The sequence below is a fragment of the Chiloscyllium plagiosum genome, unplaced genomic scaffold (genome assembly GCF_037043375.1).
Source record: "Chiloscyllium plagiosum isolate Xiang-an unplaced genomic scaffold, Cpla_swu_hap1 HiC_scaffold_13, whole genome shotgun sequence".
NCBI classification, from domain to species: domain Eukaryota; kingdom Metazoa; phylum Chordata; class Chondrichthyes; order Orectolobiformes; family Hemiscylliidae; genus Chiloscyllium; species Chiloscyllium plagiosum.
Genome location: NW_028270151.1, coordinates 16289387 through 16297001, shown reverse-complemented (window position 1 = coordinate 16297001; position 7615 = coordinate 16289387). Strand labels below are relative to the sequence as shown.

The following is a 7615-nucleotide window of genomic DNA, read 5'->3' as shown; positions in this document are numbered from 1 at the left end:
CCACACTGATAGTTACCTGAAGCGGGAATTGAACCCATGTCTTTGGCACTGTGAGGCAGCAGTGCTAACCACTGTGCCACCGTGTTTTGTGTGAGAGAAATTGTGTTCACAAACTTGATTGAGTTTTTAATTAAGTAACAAAAATTTGATGAGGGAAGAGTGGTAGACATTATTTGCTTAGATTTTAGCCTTTGGCAAGGTTCTGCATGGTAGACTAATTAGTAAAGTTAGATCACATGGGTTTCAGGGTGAGCTTGCCAATTGGCTACAAAATTGGCTTTGTGACAGAGAGTATGATGTTCCACAGGGATCGGTACTGGGTCCACTTTTGTTTGTTTTTATATAAATGATTTGGATGAGAATTGAGGAGGTATGTAAGCAAGTTTACGGATGACACCAGAATTGGTAGCTTTAGTGGACAATGAAGAAGGTTATCCAAGATTACAAAGAGATCTTGGTGAATTGGGTCAATGGGCTTAGGAGTGACAGATGGAGTTTAATTGGGATTAATGTTATGTATTGGATTTTGGTAAAACAAACAAGGATGGGACTTATACAATTAATGGCAGGGTAGTACTGTAGAACAGAGAGACCTAGGGGTTCAGGTACATAATTCTTTGAAATTTGTGTCACAGGTAGATAAGGTGGTTAAGAAGGTGTTTAGCACGCTTGCCTTCATTGGTCAGACCTTTGAGTATAGGAGTTGGGACATCATGTTGAGGTTGTACACGACATTAGTGAGGCCTCTTCTGGAGTACTGTGTCCAGTTTTGGTCACCCTGTTATAGGAAGGATATTAGTGAACTGGAGAGGATTTAGAAATGATTTACCAGGATGTTGCCAGGAATAGAGGTTTGGTTTCTAAAAATACACTGGAAATGCTGGACTGTATTCACTGTAGTGAAGGAGGCTGAGGGGTGACGTTATTGTAGTTAAGAAACTCATGAGAGGCATAATTAATGTGAATACAAGGGACTTTTCCCTAGGGTGGGGGAGTTCAAACCTAGGGGACATATTTTGTAAGGTAGGAGAAGCAAGATTTAAAAAGGACATAAGGAGCAACCTTTTTACACAGAGAGTGGCTTGTGTGTGGAATGAACCATCACAGAAAGTGGTGGATGCGGGTACAGTTGCAACATTTAAAAGACAGTTGGATAAGTTCCTGAATTGCAAAGGTTTAGAGGGAGAAGGGCCAAGTGCAGACTAGTTTAGTTTGGGAATGTGGTCAGACCAAAGGGTCTTTTTCCATGCTGTGTGACTCTATGACTCTTTGACAGTATCTTTATAAGTGGTATTGCTCTTTTTCTATACAATATTCCACATCTCAGATAGGGAACTTGAATTGGAGGTTATTCGATCACAGTAATGTTACTAAGAAGCAGATTCTTTTTGGAACAAACTGTAAAGTGGCTGCATTCTTGACAAACATCACAAAGCTTACCAGACAGTACTTGCTTCAGCTGTTTTGCAATGCAATTGAACGGCTGGTGGTTGGCAAGTTCTGTTTTCACTGTTGAATGAATTGCGTCACAAGAATATGCAGTTCGAAATCAAATTCCGTCTGGTCTTTATTGCTGGATAATTTCCATGAAGAGGAGTGAATCGATTTCCTCTGGAAAACTTGTGTGGTTCTGAAGTTACATTTTTGTGGATGATTTTTACTTGTTTTTCTCCCTTAACGAAAATATTGTTGCTACTGAAACATAGGATGCATATATCTTAGACGTGCAACCTCAGTGTAGAGTGGTTGTTGTTTTACGAAGCTGTCGGTATGAAATGTAGTGTCTGCTAACTTAAAAAATCTTGAACCTATCTACAAACTTCAGTAAGTACAATTTAGATGCATTATTACACCATTTTGCTCCTCTCTCTCTCTCTCTTTCTCTCTGAAACAACCACCTGGACTAGTTTAATATTTCCTGCATAATATTTCCATTTTCTGATTACCATGACAACAAGGAAGTTCAAGATATTTTCACAGAGTTTAAGGTGTCACCTGGGGGACTGGGGGTGTTCTGGTTTTGCACTATACGAGATGGGGGTGGGGGGGGGGGGGGTGCGGTTTCAGAAACAAGTTCTACTACCAGCTGGCAGTGCCAACATTGCAGTGACAGAAGAGGCATTAGAACCAGATGTTGTTCCGGTCCAGAAATGCAGGATGGTGTGTTCATCCACATGACGCTCCATGTTACCTGGTGTGCAGGCAAACTAGAAGTTTCTGAGGCCAAGGGAGTCTTCCGGATACTAACGGGGAGCTACACCATTTCCTTTGGACGTTCTAAACGTGCAGGCATCTTGTATAAAGATACTGTGCTCAAAATGAGGTAAGTCCCTACATTGGGCCCAGTGATCAAGATAGGTGGTTACCTTATATGACAACACTCAAGCTTCACATTATCTGCTCCTCACCAATTGAGCAGCCTGCACCCAGCATAAAGGACAATGTTGAGGGGCCTCCACAATGGGCATGGGGGTACGGGGAATTGAGGGGAAGCAGGGATCCATCCCGAAGGCAGTGATTGTGACAGGACCATCGAATCTAATGTTAAACCAGTGAACCCATCCAAAAGCTGATAATTTTAACACAACTGGACATATCGGTAGCCATCTCAGTGGGCTTATGGGAAAAGGCTGATTGGGAGTGGTGCGTTCTCCATGGTAATAGAACCATGCCAGAAGTGCAGCCAATCATGGAGCCAGTGCTGAAGGAAAGGGTTGACCTTGGTGTATTCAGATCTCTTGACTTGATAATTTGAGCTTTGGAGCTAGGAAGGTGGAGGGTTGGGGAGGGGGGAGGGTGGACTAGGGAGTTGTGGTGATATAATGTCACTGGTCTCATAATCCACAATCCTGGACCAATGTTCAGAGGACATGTGTTTAAATCCTACCCATGGCACCATAAATCAGATAAAATCAGGAATAAAGAGTTGGCCTCAGCGTGACCAAGCCACCATGGGTGATTGTCATAAAATCCCACCTGGTTCACTAATCAGAGGAAATCAGCTGATCTGACATAGATATACCCACTGCAATGTGCTTGATACTTGACTACTGTCTAGGCAATTAGTGATGTGCATGACATGTTGACTCAGCCACTGATGTCTATATCTCAAGATGAAAATCTGTCCCAAACGTACTGATGGAGGTGAAGATGTAATGTTGGTGGATTTGTGATTAGCAAGAAGACAGGCCAGACATTTAACATCAACTGAGTGAGGTGAGTGGTAGCTGCATCTTAAAAGAGCGGATTTCTGGAATTCTCTCTGTGTGGGTGATTGACAGTGCTGATGTTGTCTCAATGTTGCTACAATTGGTCAACAAGGATTATGGCAAGGTTGCATCCATGTGCCATAACATAAGTTAGGTTCTGGCCTGAATGACTGTCGCATTCATTCGAACATTTCTAAGTGCCACTGCTTTATTGTCTAATGTATGGTCACCATAAAATCTGCTGTTCACAGAATCACAGAATTCTTATGGCATAGAAGGAGGCTATTCAGCCCATCATACCTGTAGTGGTTCTTCCAGTGTGCATCCATGTGCCAATCTCCTGTTTTACACAAATGCCATCAAGGGAATCAGACAGGGAAGCACATAGAGTCATGGAGATGTACAGCACAGATATTCGGGGCACATAGAGTCATGGAGATGTACAGCACAGAAACAGACCCTTCACTCCAACTCGTCCACGCCAACCAGATATCCTCAACTAATCTAGTCCCAGTTGCCAGCATTTGGCCTATATCCCTCTGACATCTTCCTATTCATATACTCATCCAGATAATTTTAAATGTTGGAATTATACCAACCTCCATCACTTCCTCTGGCAGCTCATTCCATACGTGCACCACCCTCTGTGTGAAAAAGTTGCAGCTTAGGTCACTTTTAAACCTTTCCCCTCTGACCTTAAAACTATGCCCTCTAGTTTTGAACTATCTGACCCTGGGGAAAAGTCCTTGGCTGTTCACCCTATCCATGCCTTTCATGGTTTTATAAACCCCTATAAAGTCACATCTGAACCTCTGATGCCCCAGAGAAACTAGCTGCAGCCGATTCAACCTCCCCCTATAGCTCAAAACCTCCACACCCGGCAACATCCTTGTAAATCTCTGTGCACCTTTTCAAGTTTAACAACATCTTTTCTGGAGCAGGGAGACTAGGTTTGAGCACACTATTACAAAAGTGGTCTAACCAATATCCTGCATAGCTGCAACATGATGAGCCAGGGTGGACTGGGCAAGAAGAGGGGAAAATTTGGATTGGAAATATTTAGGTGATGAGTGAGGGGGTGGATTCCTTTGATGGGCATCGGCGATCGTGGTAACTGGCCTCTAGTTCACCAAGCCAGGCAAGAACAGTACAGGGCAGCCAGATTAAGAATGCCAGAACACGTTCAAGGGGCTGAATGGACTATTCCTACTCCTACTCCTATGTTTCTGTAATACCTAATTTCTTGGTCACCTCATTGACCTGCAAACCAGCAACCCTACTCCACCAATCTAGAGAGGGCAGGATGGCATATGTGCATCACTTGGTCTGGACACCTCCCTCAACAAAGGAAAGAGTTTATCCTAAGCTTCCCCAACTCGAGTCGCTAGGACCAATCTGAATGCAGCCCGTTGTTACTCACTGTCTATCTTTCTTGCCTGTGATTATGCTTGACCAAGCATTCACAGATTGTCATTATGGTGACTGTAATTCATAGTGCAGGGAGATTTGATCAGTTCCTGCAGGCTAAGAAACCATGCTGTACGAGATCAGTATCAATTCATTTGTTGAAAATGAAAATACTCAGAATTTGTAAGTGTGATCAAAAGTCAGGAAGCGGTTACAGAATGTATCCGGACAACAAATGACTCACTCACTTTAACTCACCTCACATCAGCACAAAAATACATTACTGTATCATAGTTGTGAAGTTCTCAATGCTTTGTCCTGAGTGTTTGCGAACATATCATCAGCACTGAGAACCATTTTTACAGCAGTTTGATATCAAACTCTTCAGCAGTGAGTTGTAGCTGTAGCTGTTAACACGAAAAAGAGCTGCCAAAAAGTTCAGAGCTTCCAACTGCTTGGGGATAACAGTGGTCTGTGTATACACTTGTCACCCACTTGTTATTTTAATAGTCTCTTGGACCTCATTACTTCTGTTTGTCAAGCCTCCTAAGTCATGAAGAAAGCACAAAGGAAGACTGTCCACCAGTGATCTGAGAGCTGTAAGATGTAGGAACATAATTAGGCAATCATGTCTGCCCCGCTATTTAATCATGGCTGATATGTTTCTCAACCCCATTCTCCTGCCTTCTCCCTGTAACCCTTGATCCCCTTACCAATCAAGAACATACCTAACTCTGTATCAAATGTGCTTAGCAGTTTGGCCTCCACAGCCCTCTGCGGCAATGAGTTCCACGGAATCCCCACCCTCTGGCTGAAGAGATTCCTCCTTATCTCAGCGTGAAAGGATCACCCCCTCATCTGAAGCTTTGGCTCTGGGTCCTAGTCTGTCCTGCTATTGGAAACATCTTCTCCATGTTCATTCTATCCAGGCCTTTCAGTATTCTGTAAGTTTCAACGTGACACCCTGCCCCCCCCCCCCCCCCCCCCCCCCCCCCCATCCTTCTAAACTCCATCAACTACAGATCTAGAGTCCTCAACCACTCCTCATATGACAAGCTCTTAATCCCTGGGATCATTGTTGTAAACCTCCTCTGGACCCTTTCTATGGCCAGCACACCCACCCTTAGACACAGGGCCCATTACTGCTCACTATATTCCAAATGTGGTCTGAACAGAACCTTATCTGGCTTCAGCAGTACACCTTCTGTTCTTGTATTCTAGCCCTCTTGAAATTAATGCTAAGATTGCATTTGCCTTCCTAACTGCCAACTGAACCTTCATGTTCATCTTAAGAGAATCCTGAACTAAGGCTCCTAAGTTCCTTTGTGCTTCAGAATTCTGAAGCCTTTCCCTGTTTAGAAAATAGCCTACATCAGTATTCTTACTACCAAAGTGCATACCCTCACTCTTTCCCACCTTGTATTCCATCTGCCCACTCTCCTAGACATGCCAGTCCTTCTGTAGCCTCCCCACTTCCTCAACACTATTTGTCCCTCCATCCATCTTTGTGTTGTCTGAGGTGAGGACAGCAGAGGTACCCCGACCTTACCTAAAAAAAGAAATTGCTAGGGAAACTCAACACGTCTGGCAGCATCTGTTTTGAGTTAATGTTTTGAGTCCGGTATGACTCTTCAGAACTGCCCTAACCCTGAAGCCATGGTAAATGCAGATGGATAAGTACATGAATAAAAAAGGTTTGGAGGGTTATGGACCAGGTGCGGGCAGGTGGGGCTAGTTTAGCTTGGGATTATGTTCTGCATGGATTGGTTGGACCAAATGGTCTGTTTCTATGCTGTAACAGTCATGTTTGCAACTTCCTTGATTGTTCCTGTTTCTCAACCTCACTTTTTACATCAGCACAAAAATACAATACTGCACCGTGGTTGTGGAATTTTTGTTGCTTTGCACTGAGTGCTTGCCAACATATGATCAGCATTAAGATTTGTTGGTGCAAATTATAAATCATGTATTTTTGCCCAACACCAGGTCATAGTCCACTTGGTTTATTTGAATTCACTGGCTTTTGAAGCACTGCTCCTTCGTCAGGTCACCTGAAAGCTTGTGACTTCAAATAAACCTGTTGGACTATTACCTGGTGTCATGTGACTTCTGACTTTGTCCACCCCAGTTCAACACCGGCACCTCCACATCATGTATTTTTGCAGCAGTTTGTTATTGAACCATTCACAGTGTGTAGAGGCTTGAAAGGTCCTGCTCACTTCATGCTACAAGTAACTGCCAAAGACCAGGGCTTCCTACTGGCTTCTTCCATCGTAAAGTGGCTCTAACACTTTCCTGGATCCCTAAGTGGAGAGATGTTGCAAGGTTATAATAACGACAGTAAGCTGGGCTGTCCCAGACCTCCAGGAGAATGTGAGAACTGCAGATGCAGGAAATCAGAGTCGAGAGTATGGTGCTGGCTCGAAAAGCACAGCAGGTCAGGCAGCATCCGAGGAGCAGGAGAGTTAACGTTTCGGTCATAAGCCCTTCATCAGGAGTGAGGCTTGTGGGCCGGGGGGCTGAGAGATAAAAGGAGGGGTGTGGGTTGGGGGGAAGGTAGCTGAGAAAGTGATAGGTGGATAAAGGTGAGGGAGAAGGTGATAGGTCAGAGGGGAGAGTGATGAACAGGTCAGGAGGGTGGGACTGGGATAATGTGGGGGGAGGGGAAATGAGGAAGCTGTTAAAATCCATATTTATCCCGTGTGGTCCCAGACCTCTGCAGTCTAGTGTATTGCGTGCAGTTTGCACTTTGCCCATCATCTCCCAATGGTGCCCCAGCTCCTCTCCACAACCAAGTGAAAAATCGCACAACACCAGGTTTTAGTCCAACAGATTGATTTGGAGGTACAAGCTTTCAGAGTACTGTCCATTCATTAGGTAACTAGCTACCTGATGAAGGAATAGCACTCCGAAAGCTCATACTTCCAAATAAACCTGTTGGACTATAACCTGGTGTTGTGTGATTTTAACTTTGTCCATCCCAGTCCAACACTGGCACC

General features: G+C 44.1%; 1 protein-coding gene across 1 annotated transcript in view; it reads left to right on the top strand.

Moving 5' to 3' along the window:
- Nucleotides 1-1612: 1612 nt before the first annotated feature.
- LOC122548204 (cysteinyl leukotriene receptor 1-like) overlaps nucleotides 1613-7615 on the top strand; it is a 60931-nt gene continuing 54928 nt past the window's right edge. Inside the window, exon 1 of the mRNA XM_087993341.1 lies at nucleotides 1613-1824. The gene's annotated coding sequence lies outside the window, so the exon portion shown is untranslated. The remainder of the gene's footprint in view (nucleotides 1825-7615) is intronic.